Source organism: Spermophilus citellus (genome assembly GCF_964194105.1).
Source record: "Spermophilus citellus genome assembly, chromosome: 9".
Classification (NCBI taxonomy): domain Eukaryota; kingdom Metazoa; phylum Chordata; class Mammalia; order Rodentia; family Sciuridae; genus Spermophilus; species Spermophilus citellus.
Window position 1 is genome coordinate 57,418,101 of NC_138191.1, and position 12,085 is coordinate 57,430,185.

Below are 12,085 nucleotides of genomic sequence, written 5' to 3' on the forward strand. Positions count from 1 at the left end.
AAGAAACAAGAAAAAGAAGAATTAACATAATACTCTTCCAAAGTATTCCATGAAATAGAAAAAGAGGGAACACTTCCAAACTCATTCTATGAGTCTATCATCATCCTGATACCAAAACCAAAGACACATCAAGGAAAGAAAACTTCAGACCAATATCTCTGATAAACATAGATGCAAAAATTCTCAATAAAATTCTGGCAAATTGCATGCAAAAACATTTTTAAAAGATAGTACACCACGATCAAGTGGAGTTCATCCCAGGGATGCAGGGGTTGGTTCAATATAAGGAAATCAATAAATGTAATCCATCATATTAATAGACTTAAAAACAAGAATCATATGATTATCTCAATAGAACGCAGGAAAAAGCATTTGACAAAATACAGCACAACTTTGTGTTCAAAACACCAGAAAAACTAGGGATAGTAAAAGCTAAACCCAATGCCAGCATCATTCTAAATGGAGAAAAATTGAAAGCATTCCCTCTAAAAGCTGAAACAAGACAAGGATGTCATCTTTCACCACTTATATTTAACATCTTCCTTGAAACTCTAGCCAGAGCAATTAGAAGAAAGAAATTAAAGGGATACAAATAGGTAAAGAAGAATTCAAACTACCACTATTTGCGATGATATGATTCAATATCTAGAAGATCCAGAAAATTCCACCAGACAACTTCTAGAACTAATAAATGAATTCAGTGAAGTAGCAGGATATAAAATCAACACTTACGAATCAAATGCATTCCTATACATCAGCAATGAAGCCACTGAAAGAGAAGTTAGGGAAACTACTCCATTCACAATAGCCTCAAAAAAAAAAAAACAAAAAACTGGGAATCAATGTAACAAAAAAGGTGAAATACCTCTACAATGAAACTACAAAACGCTAAAGACATTGAAGAAAACCTCAGAAGATGGAAAGATCGGCCATGCTCCTGGATAGGTAGAATTGTCAAAATGGCCATACTACCAAAAGTGTTATACAGATTTAATGCAATTCCTATTAAAATCTCAAGAACATTCTTCATAGAAATTCAAAAAAAGCAATCATGAATTTTATTTGGAAAAATTAGAGAGCCAGAATAGCCAAAGAAATCCTTAGCAAGAAAAGTGAAGCAGGAGGCATCACAATACCAGACCTTAAACTATACCACAGAGCAATACTAACAAAAACAGTATGGTATTGGCACAAAAATACACTTGGAAACTACTTTTAATGTACCATGTTGGTATGATTATGTTATGTAGACAATTCAGTTAATATCTGTAGTTTAGCAAAGTTACATTCACAATCAGTATGTAGAAGTCTGTTGTATTCCAAGAAATAGGCAACTAACAGAGATTAAGTTCTATAGAAAGATCTCTTTAATGATAAAATGAAAAATTGAAGTACTTAAGAATAAAGAGATATAATAGATCTCCATGGATAAAATTTTAGAGCATTTCAGGATTTAGAAGCCTCAATATTGTAAAGATGGTCATTTACCTTTCATTTTTTATTGCAATGTAATCCAAACCAAAATATTTTTGAACCATTTGAAAATTAAAGACATATGCCCCATTACCTCTAACCACTTGAGTGTGTACTTAAACAATGACACTCCTTTATAACCATTGTGTACCCATGGAACTCTGGAGATTAACATGATAATGACATCTAATCCACAGATTGAATTCACATTTTGCTAATTGCCCCAATAATGCTGCTGTCTTCAAGCATCCCAATCCAGGATCACATGGCACATTTAGTTGTCTATCTCTTTGGTCTCCTTCCATTAGGAACAGTTTTTTGGTCTTTTCATACAAACAACAATAAGGTTGGTAAGGATGTGGGGGTGGGGGAAAGGCACACTCATACATTGCTGGTGGGACTGCAAATTGATGTAACCATTCATTTTTAAACTTTCCCTAGTAAACTCAAAATTCTATAAATGCTCATTTTCAAAAGAGCATTTTAAAATGCTTTAAAAGTGCTTTAAAACGTCTGTACAAGTTTCTCTACCAAGAGGGCTTAAAACGAGTGACTTCCCAATTAGCTATGAATCCTTCTCCAGTCTTGGCTTCCATGTACCATTTTCCATTTTAAGGAAACAGCATTCCTTTGAAAATGTCTAATCTAGATCTGGGGTAAGGAAAAGTACAAGATGACCTTGTAACACTTTGATGTACAAAATAATAATAATAATAATAAGAAGAAGAAGAAGAAGAAGAAGAAGAAGAAGAAGAAGAAGAAGAAATAATCCCCAAAGAAATGTAGATATGTCAAAGGGACATAGAAGGCAGTTAAAGAGATTCTCATAGACATAATCTGGAAAATTTTCTGAATGAAATTTATGAAATGATAATATTTAAAATAACATCAAAATATCAAATAGCTAGGAAATCTAAGGAGAGATTGTAGGGAAGAGATTAAAAGATTCTACACTGAAATATGAAAATTATTCTTGGTATAAATTAAAGAACTAAACAAATTGAAGAATATACTATTTTGAGGGTTAGAAGATTCAGTATTATGAAGATATCACTTCTCTTCCAAATTGTTGTATACATTCTGTTGAGAGCCACAGCCGAAGGGGCCCCAGCAAACTTCCAGCTGCCAGCTGATGATTGGCTCACAGCGGCCCCAGGAACTTCTAGCTGATTGGCTCCTCTGCAGTGATGCTCATTGGGCTGTTTCCCCACCCTTTCAGACTATGGAGCTGCTCATTGGGGGACTTTTTTTGGCTCCGCCCATGCGACCCAGCCAATTGGCCTCAAGAGCAGGAGGAGTGGGGGAGGTTGAGAGGCTTGTGGGAAGCCTGTGGTGGCAGTTGGGCTCTGAAGGTTTTTCCTGAGGAGCCCTTTTGTTTGGCGTGTGTGGTTCTAAAAATAAAGTTCGTTTCTTTTGACAAGTGGCTCCTGAATTGTGCCCAGCCAGACTGTGGCAACGTTCAGCCCAGTCCTATTTATTCTTGTGAATATTTTACAGATGTGCTCTAAGATGCTTTGATATAGACTGTTTCAGGATCCTCAAGAGGACTGATGTTTTGAACTCTTAGCAGCTTAGTTAACTTGCCACGGGTTGTACAGCTAGTAGGAGAAGATAGCACCTGAAGCATCTCTATATTATATGTTATTTCTTACTGCATTCATTCTTTCCTCTTAAACTAGCCCTATTCTTGCTGGGTACATTTCTTCCTCCTAGCATCTCTGCACTTGGGAAATGTGCTATAGGATCTAACTCGCCTGAAACCCAAATTCCAAGTCCCTTTTTTTTTCTTTTTAACCTGCTGTATACTAAAGAATTTGTATTCATTTAAGTAAATCCCTTGAATTTAAAGTTAGAAACAATTTTCCTTACAACACTGAAGTTTGTAGACTGATTGTCAACAGCCACTTTGTCCCTTGTCTTCATTTTAACAAGTGCTATTCAAGGTTCTCCCCGGAAATGTGACTTAAATATTTAAATGACTCTGAAGTGGTTCTAGCTGGTTCCAGGAATTAAGACTCCATCTCAAGAAATTCCTAAATTATTTGGGATCCTGTGAGATTTCATGTGACAAAGACAAACATTTTCTGGCATGAAGGAGCTGGATAGTTTGTCTTAGCTACAAATCTTTTGGTTATCCACTGAATAGTTCTTTTCCTTTCTCACCTCTCTTTGAAGCTGAGTTTGATGTTAAAAGGGGATTTGTAATTTTAATAATGATAATAATAATAATAATAATAATTATTATTATTATTATTACAGTGCTAGGGATTGAAGCCAGGGCCTCCAACATGCTAGGCAAGCACTGAGCTATATTTCCAGTTCAAAGGCAGATTTATTAAAAAAAAAAACTCAATCTTATTTGGGCTAAGCTATTATCTGATAATATTCCTCATAAAATAAAATGTTCAGTGTTAGGCAACTTTCCCCAATTTTATCAGTATCCCTTGGATTCACACTGAAGATCAAGGTTACACTTGAAATAAAATATATAATAATAATTGAGCATATAATTTGAGAAGAATGTAGATATACCTATTAGCTGTGGTGGTGGGACACTAAGGATTTGTTCAAGAAATGTTGAAGAACTACAGGACTTTAGTGAATTATTGTGAATATAGTAATGAGGACAGTGAAGCTAGAGTTGCACAAGGTGAAAAAAGCGGGGGAGGCTATAATCTGGAAACCAGGTCACAGGATAAACAGAGATGCCTCACCTAAGAGGAAACTTGAAGACATAAATAACAGTAGTCTCAAACATTGGAAGTGAAAAGGGATTAGAGTTAAAGAACCTGTTTGTACTTTGGGGGAAAAATATGACCAAAGACTGGGATTCATAGGCATATTTCCCCCAAAGAAGCCATATTACGATTAAAATAGTTCTAAAGCGGAACCTGTGATCTTGTGATTTCTGTTATTAGGGAAACATTCAAAGCAAAAACTAGATGACCACTGTCTTACTTCATTTCTGTTGCTATAACAAAATACCACAGACGGACTGGGTCATTTATAAACAACAGAAATTAATTTCTCACAGCTCTGGAAGCTGGGAGGTTCTAGATCAAGAAGGCAGCAGATTGCATGCCTGGTGAATACTAGCTCTCTGTTTCTAAGATGTTGCGTGTTGCTGCGTTTTCAGATGACAGAGCAGAAAGGGCAAAGGTGGGGGGGTGTGAATGATGTGTGGAGCCTCTTATATAAGGGCATTAATTCTGTCCACAAATACAGAGCCCTTCTCTGGCACTGGAGCATTAGCTGTACCCTTTCACTCACCTAAGCCCTCATGCCTGCACCTCTGGTGAGCCAAGGTATTTTCCCGCATGGAGCCCAGGAATGGACAGTCACTGGTTTGCAGATGATCCGCCCATCTTTGGTCAGCTTCCAGATCTGCTGATGAGAGTTGGCATGGGCAATTTCACTGGTTTCATTGAGGTCCAACCAGACCTTCCTTTTGCCACAAAGAGGACACTGGGGCAAGCCTTTTCTGAAGCCTGAGCGTCCTCCTGGCTGCGGCTGTGGCAGCAAAAGGAAAGAACCCAATATAGTGTTAAGCTTTTCATAATTATATAAAAGATTTAAACATTAAATACTTGTAAATATTAATGACATGCTACATATACACACATATTCACACAATTGTCTTCATTTGTTGGCAGTGCACAAATGATTACATAGTACAGAGATGATATTGACTTAAGTTTGTTTCTGAATAGTTCTGTGGTTCCTGTTAGGTTTCTATCTTTCATTGTTAACCAAAACATCCTGAATGCAAATGTATGACTCTCTCTATATGTATGTATGTAGGTATGTATGTATGTGTATATATATATTATATATAATAGATAGATATAGATATATAGAGAGATATATAGATATAGACATATTTAAATAAATATAATATCTACAAAATGTTCAGGCCAAATCCAGCCTGCCACCTGTTTTTTTTTTTCCCACTGGGGGTTGGGGGTGGTACTGGGGATTGAACTCAAGGGCATTTGACCACTGAGCCACATCACCCACCTTATTTTGTATTTTATTTATTTAGAGACATAGTCTCAGGGAATTGCTTAGCACCTCACTTTTGCTGAAGCTGGCTTTGAATTCACCATCCTCCTGCCTCAGCTTCCCAGTTCAGTGTAAATAAGATTTTATTAAAACACAATAGTGCTCATTTATTTTATAAATTATCTAATTGCTTTTTTGCTATAACACCAGAGTAGAGACCCACCAGCCTGCAAAGCCTAAAGGATTTACTATTTATTCTGTTACCAAGAAAAGTGTGCTGACCCCTGAGCTTGATGAATGTGTCACACTGGGAGCTAAATACTCCACTGGCTCTTCCAAAAAGTGTCTGTTTTACGTACAGGAATTCCCTCTTCTGGGTTTTGACTAATGTGTTTAAAATAGAATATAATATGAACCAAAATAGCCTAAATGTCTATATCGGTATATGCACTGAATATTGCTTTGCATGACCATTTTATAGCTGGTCATATATATACATATATATGTATATATTTATATATGTATGTATTTTATATATATGTATGTATTTTTTAAATGTTATTTTTTATACCTTTAATTATTTATTTTTATATGGTGCTGAGGATGGAATGCAGCACCTTGCCCGTGCTAGGCAAGCGGTCCACAACTGAGCTATAACCGCAGCCCCTGTATGTATTTCTTAATGTGTAATTTTTGCAAACAATCTATTTTAAGGACTCATGTCTCCTCTGAATTCGTGGTCACTTAGACTTTATTCAAGTCCAAGAGCCATACACTTTTCAACATTCTGAATCATACTTCCTTTGGCTATGAGATGAAATATATTTTATAGGAAGTTGTATGATAGTTCTTAATGTCACTAAAAACTACAGATATGAATACCTCTTCTTTTTGCCCCAAGGCCTTGAGGGTTTTTTTTTTCCTCATTGTGTGAAATATAAAAGAATCATATTACTTACAGAAATCTAAAGAGAAAATAATGGAAGTTGACATTTATTGAGCTTCCATGGTATTATGTATACCATGTACATTCTCTCATTTCATTTACACAATAACTTTAAGAGAGTGGTGTATTATCCCTTCTTTACAAATGCAGAAACGAAGGCTTAATTAGGACACTAGCCCAAGATCACACAACCCATAACCAACAGAGCTGGAGCTCACACGTAGAGTTGTCAGATTATCAAGGCAAGGCTCTTAACCACTATCTCATTATTAAATAATAAGTATGAGTATTTATACGCTTTAAAATACCTTCAAACGAGGTGACAGATATTAATTAGCTTGATTTAATTATTTGTAAATCATAAACATCACTTTATAAATTATAAATTATAATTTATGTATAATTTACTATATATTAAGTATATATACTATATCTATGCTATAGTATATATTTTATATATATATACATATGTGTGTGTGTATGTATATATATATATATATATATATATATATATATATATATATAGAGAGAGAGAGAGAGAGAGAGAGAGAGAGAGTCAGTTTTTAAATAAAAAATACTTTCACCTGCCTTTAAACATGTTAAGATAACCAGGCTAGAGAATATTACAGAGTTACCTGGTTAACTGATATCTTCGTTTCTCTCATTGGCAGACCTCAGTGGGAATGTCCTTGCTGCCATTCCTCTCTTCTTGCCTAACGTCCCTTCTCCATTCCCCACACACCTGTATACTCTGGAGTGAGTTGGGAGATCATGCCTTTGTGGGGTCTCTGGCATCTCACCCTATTTATAATCCTCAGCCTTATAATACATGACTCAGGTTTTTTTGAGTCTAGTAAACAGAAAAGGAGCTGCTGTCTCTTCTGTGCAAATCACTGGTCTGGAAGAAGACCTACTGCAAATGGGCAGAGAGCTGACCCACAGGAAGGGGCAACTGGCTCAAGTTCCCTGGGCCCCTGACCCTCAGAAGTCTTCATGGCTGGTAGACTCTGTGTAGTGGGTAGTGAAAGACTCTGAGGGTTGAGGTCTCCTCTAGTCATCTGGCTTTGTCACTTAAAGACTCAGTTACAAAGATGTGAGGATATTTGAAAATCTCAAAATTTACAAATACAGAGACAGATGAGGCGGGTCTCCTGTGACGATCTTTATTCGTTTATTTACTTGAGAAAAGGTACTGCAGCGACTTTAGGCCCAGCCAGGCTGGTGCCGCTTACATTTGTCAACTCTGCAGTTTATTCCAGGAATGCCTGGGTGGTCCTGTCATATAAAACTTGTTAGTGTCACTTCACATGGGGAAAGAGAGGGAGGGCAACTGCATCATTCTCATCGGGTAAACAACACGGTAGTGCCCTGATGTAGAGAAACACCACAAGAATAACAGCTGCTCCTCTGTTTACTATCTAAGGCTGCACAAGGATTATCCCCCGACACACTGAAACAAGAGAAAGATGTGCGGGCCTTGGGTTTGATCCCCTGCGCCAAAAAAATTACAAAATAAACCAGAAAGGATGTAGAAGTAAAGATCTTGGAAAGGAAGAGAGAAAATGATCACTATAAACTATAATTGTAAACATAAAAACCCAAACTACAAACAACAGAAGAACGTGACTCTGGTGAAGGTGAAGAGTAATCACACTGTCATTTAGATCTTCTGATTTTAAAATATGTTTATTCTCCCAACTCTGAAAATTCTCTTCCAGACCATGTCCTCAAATTACCCAGAGGAATCTTTCTGAACTGGTACAAAGAATATAGTAAGCTAATTAAGCACTTTTCCTAAGCAGCCTATTAAAAAACAACAACAACAATACCCAAAACCCCTCAGGGGAGTTTTTGGCATGTTTATCATCTGAGAACCACCAGCTACACTCAGTTTGTCCCCTCTCCTGAAATAGAGGTGGTCCTCAACACTTTTCCACTCAGGTGAATGGGGTTTCTGATCATGACCAAAGGAAAATCAGCTCCCAGAAAAAAGTTTGTCATAGCCCTTTCAATAACCATTGTCCCTGCACGTCCTATAATAATGCTTGAAATCAGACTGCACTGATCCAGTTAGAGGCCAGGATTAAAGAAATCTGCTTAGAATTGAATTGAGTCAGCAGAGCTACCTACTGCCAAGAGAAATGCATTCCACAGAGTGCCCTTCAGAGAACCTCTCCTTACCAGACTGCAAACCTTTGACTTCTTTTCACTTGATACATAAACACCCAGAATTCATTTCAACATGGCTGTAAATATATGTTCATACATGTTCAGAGCATATTACTTACACTTCCATTTTTCCTGAACAGTATATTCAGTCTTACATAGGACTTTGTTATTCTAACTCAGGGATAAAAAATGAAATGTTGTATAGTTTGGGTATAAATTGCATACATTCTAGATAATTTCTCTGTATAATTTTATAGGGTTTTAAATACATCAGAATAATGAAAGAGTTTAAACATTACCTTTCAAATTAGAACCAGGTTTTCTGAGTTTAAGCCTTTAATAAAAATTTTACAAAATGAGCAGTGGAGCTTATTCTCCCATCAACCAGATGCAATACAATCTGTACCTGCTTTTTCTCACTCATGCTTTTTCATCTACGCATTTGTTTCTCATGCCATACTTGATTTTATCTATGGCTATTGTATTTGGTCTAGAATGTTCTCTTACTACATATCCTCATGCATATAAACTTGCATTAATATTATCCATCCAAGTCTAAAACTCTGAGGTGGAGGGCTCTATAGGATTGAACACAGTGGGTTTTAACTTGACTCCAAATACCTAAATAGTCTTTGCTCATCTACCCCCTAAGTATTATGCATTATGAGCTGAGAATTTCAGGTCAACTAGTGTTAATAGTAGTAACTATAGGAATGAATTGTACAGGCATCATCAGTAGCATCCTGGACCAACTAGACAAACTCTCAGAAATATTCAAGAAAACTGAGAATGCAGATTTTATTTTGACATAATATTTTTAAACTGGTTACCAGGGAGAGGGGAATTATCACACCTAAATATAGCTACAATATTGAAAGAGTGTCTTCAACATACAGAAATACAAATCAAAACCACACTGAGATGCCATTTCACACTCATGAGGATAGCTGTTTTAAAACAAAACAAAAACAAAGCAGAAAAAGTGTTGGCCAAGACAGGGAGAAACTACAATACCTGTACACAGAGCACAGAAATATAAATGGGGCAGGTGCTATGGCACACAGTATGCTAATTCCTCAAGATGTTAAATACCATTTGATCCAATAATTCCACTCCTGGGTGCATGCCTAAAAGAACTGAAAGCAGAGATTCAAACATGTGCATTCCCATGATCATAGCAGCATTTTTCACAAGAGTTGAAAGGTGGACACAACTGAAATGACAATGGATGGATAAATGAATAAATAAAATGATATACACATACAATGGAGTAGCATCTGACCTGGAAAAGGAAAGAAATTTGAAAGGGTGTTTGAATGTAGTACCTCTTAAAATTCATAGGTTGAAACCTAACCCCCAAAGCTATAGTATTAAGAGGTGGAACTTTGGGGAAGTGATCAGATCATTAGGACAAAGCTCTCATTAGTGGAATTTAAGCCCTTATAAAAGAGGCCCAAGAGAGAGCCCTTACTCCTTCCCCCACGGGAGTGCACAACTAGAAGACCCTATCTATGAACCAGAAAGTGGGCCTTTCCCAAATGTCGAATCTGCCAGCATCTTATCCTGGACTTCCCAGCTTCTAGAACTGTGAGAAATAAATTTCTGCTGTTTAAAAGATATCCAGCTTGTGGTATTTTGTTATAGTAGCCTGAATGAACTAAGACAACATGCTAAAACATGAATGAACCTTAAAGATTATGATTACTAAAATAAGTCAGATATAAAAGGACAAATATTTTAAGCTCCTACTTATATGAAGTACCAGAAATAGTCAAATTCACAGGAACAGGAAGTAGAATGATGATTTCCAGAGGCTGAGGGGAGGTGGCAATGAGGAGTTAGTGTTTAAGGGGTGTGGAGTTTTAGTATTAAAAAGCTCTGGGGATGCATGGTTGTGCTGATTATACAATACGAATTCTCTTAACTTATACTTAAAATAGTTGAAATAGTGAATTTTGTGTTATGCATATTTTATAATGAAGAAAGAGGAAGCATCAACATCAACAAAACTTTAATCAGGCAAGAACACCAATTAGCTGGAATAATGCTATCAGAGAATTTCAAATTGAATAATAACAAACTGCTCATTGAATTTTTTCTTTTCTAACTCAGTTAAAAGTGGGCCACTTATAAATTATGATAGAACACCATTACATAGCAAATATCTGATGGCCACAACTTTTTCTTCCCTTTGGGAATTTGGAGGAAGCATATTCCTTCACCATCCATAGCTGCCTGCTGTGTGTGACCTCACACACTCTCTGAGCATCCTTCCTGGGTGACCTGCCAATCAGTCCCAGGGCTTCATCTTCCACCTATATGCTGATGATTCCCAAATCTGTCTTCATCCTAGAAGCTTGTTCTAACTCCAGAACTCAGCTGCTTGCTGAATCTCTCCACTCAGATGTCATTGTAGGGACTTCAACATGTCAGATGCAAACCTCTCTTCTCCCCCACCTCCTTACCCAGCCCCTTCTGGTCCTCCTCTGTCACTCCTCCCTCTAGAGCAACACTGTCTCCTTTCCTGCCAGCCAGGGCCCAAGCCCCAGTTCTTCTAGTTGGCTTCTCCTTCTTCACCACCCACTTCTAACATGTCAGTCGGCATGCTGTGTCTCTTTCCTGCCTGTCACCCCCATCCCTCCACTTCTCTCCATTATGGCTATCACTGCCTTTGCTCAGGTTCTGTGCTCCCCCGCCACCCCGTGTACCCCTACACTGATGCCAGAGCAAACTGACTAGTCTTGTATCAAAATCTTTCATCTCTTCCTGCAAAAAGCCCATACTCTTTTAACATGCAGCAAGGTCTTGGTTCTGCACAGAGTTTGCTTCTGTTTGGGGTGCCCTGACCTCCACTTGTGGGTCACTCAGAGATCACTCCAGATATGCTCAGTAAATCTTGGTTGAGTAAATCACGATCATCCTCATCAACATCATGATGCTTTTCAACCTTTCCCCCCTTTCTAGCCTCTTCTAGCATCTTCCCTCCATCCCCTTCACTCCAGCCATGCTTCACTTCTTTTGATTTTCCTGGCAGAATAAGCTATTTCTGTCTCCCAGGCTTTGCAGAGATTTGTTCAAGAACTCAGGTTATCATATGTGACCCCACACCCAGTACTTCATCTCACTAGGCTTCAAGTTTCTCATCAGTGAAACAGAGCAGATATCTGCTTCATAAAATTGTAGGGAGGATAAAATAAAATACACAAAAGCAGTTTGGAAATCCTATATTACTATAAAATGTTATTTTGTAGTTCACCAAAGCGTATTTTAAATGCCACCACTTCCAAGGAGCCTTTTAAACAACCTAAGCAGAAACCATCTGTCTCTCCCTAGAAGCCCCACCCAACAGCCTTTATGACTTCTATCACATGCGCCTTAATTATCCAAGTTCATGTCCCATGTTTGCAACATGATCACAAATTTCATGAACTCAGCAATCTATGGTTCAGCATTCTGTGGTTCTTTTTATCCCATTGAGGTTTCAAGGGTCTAGAG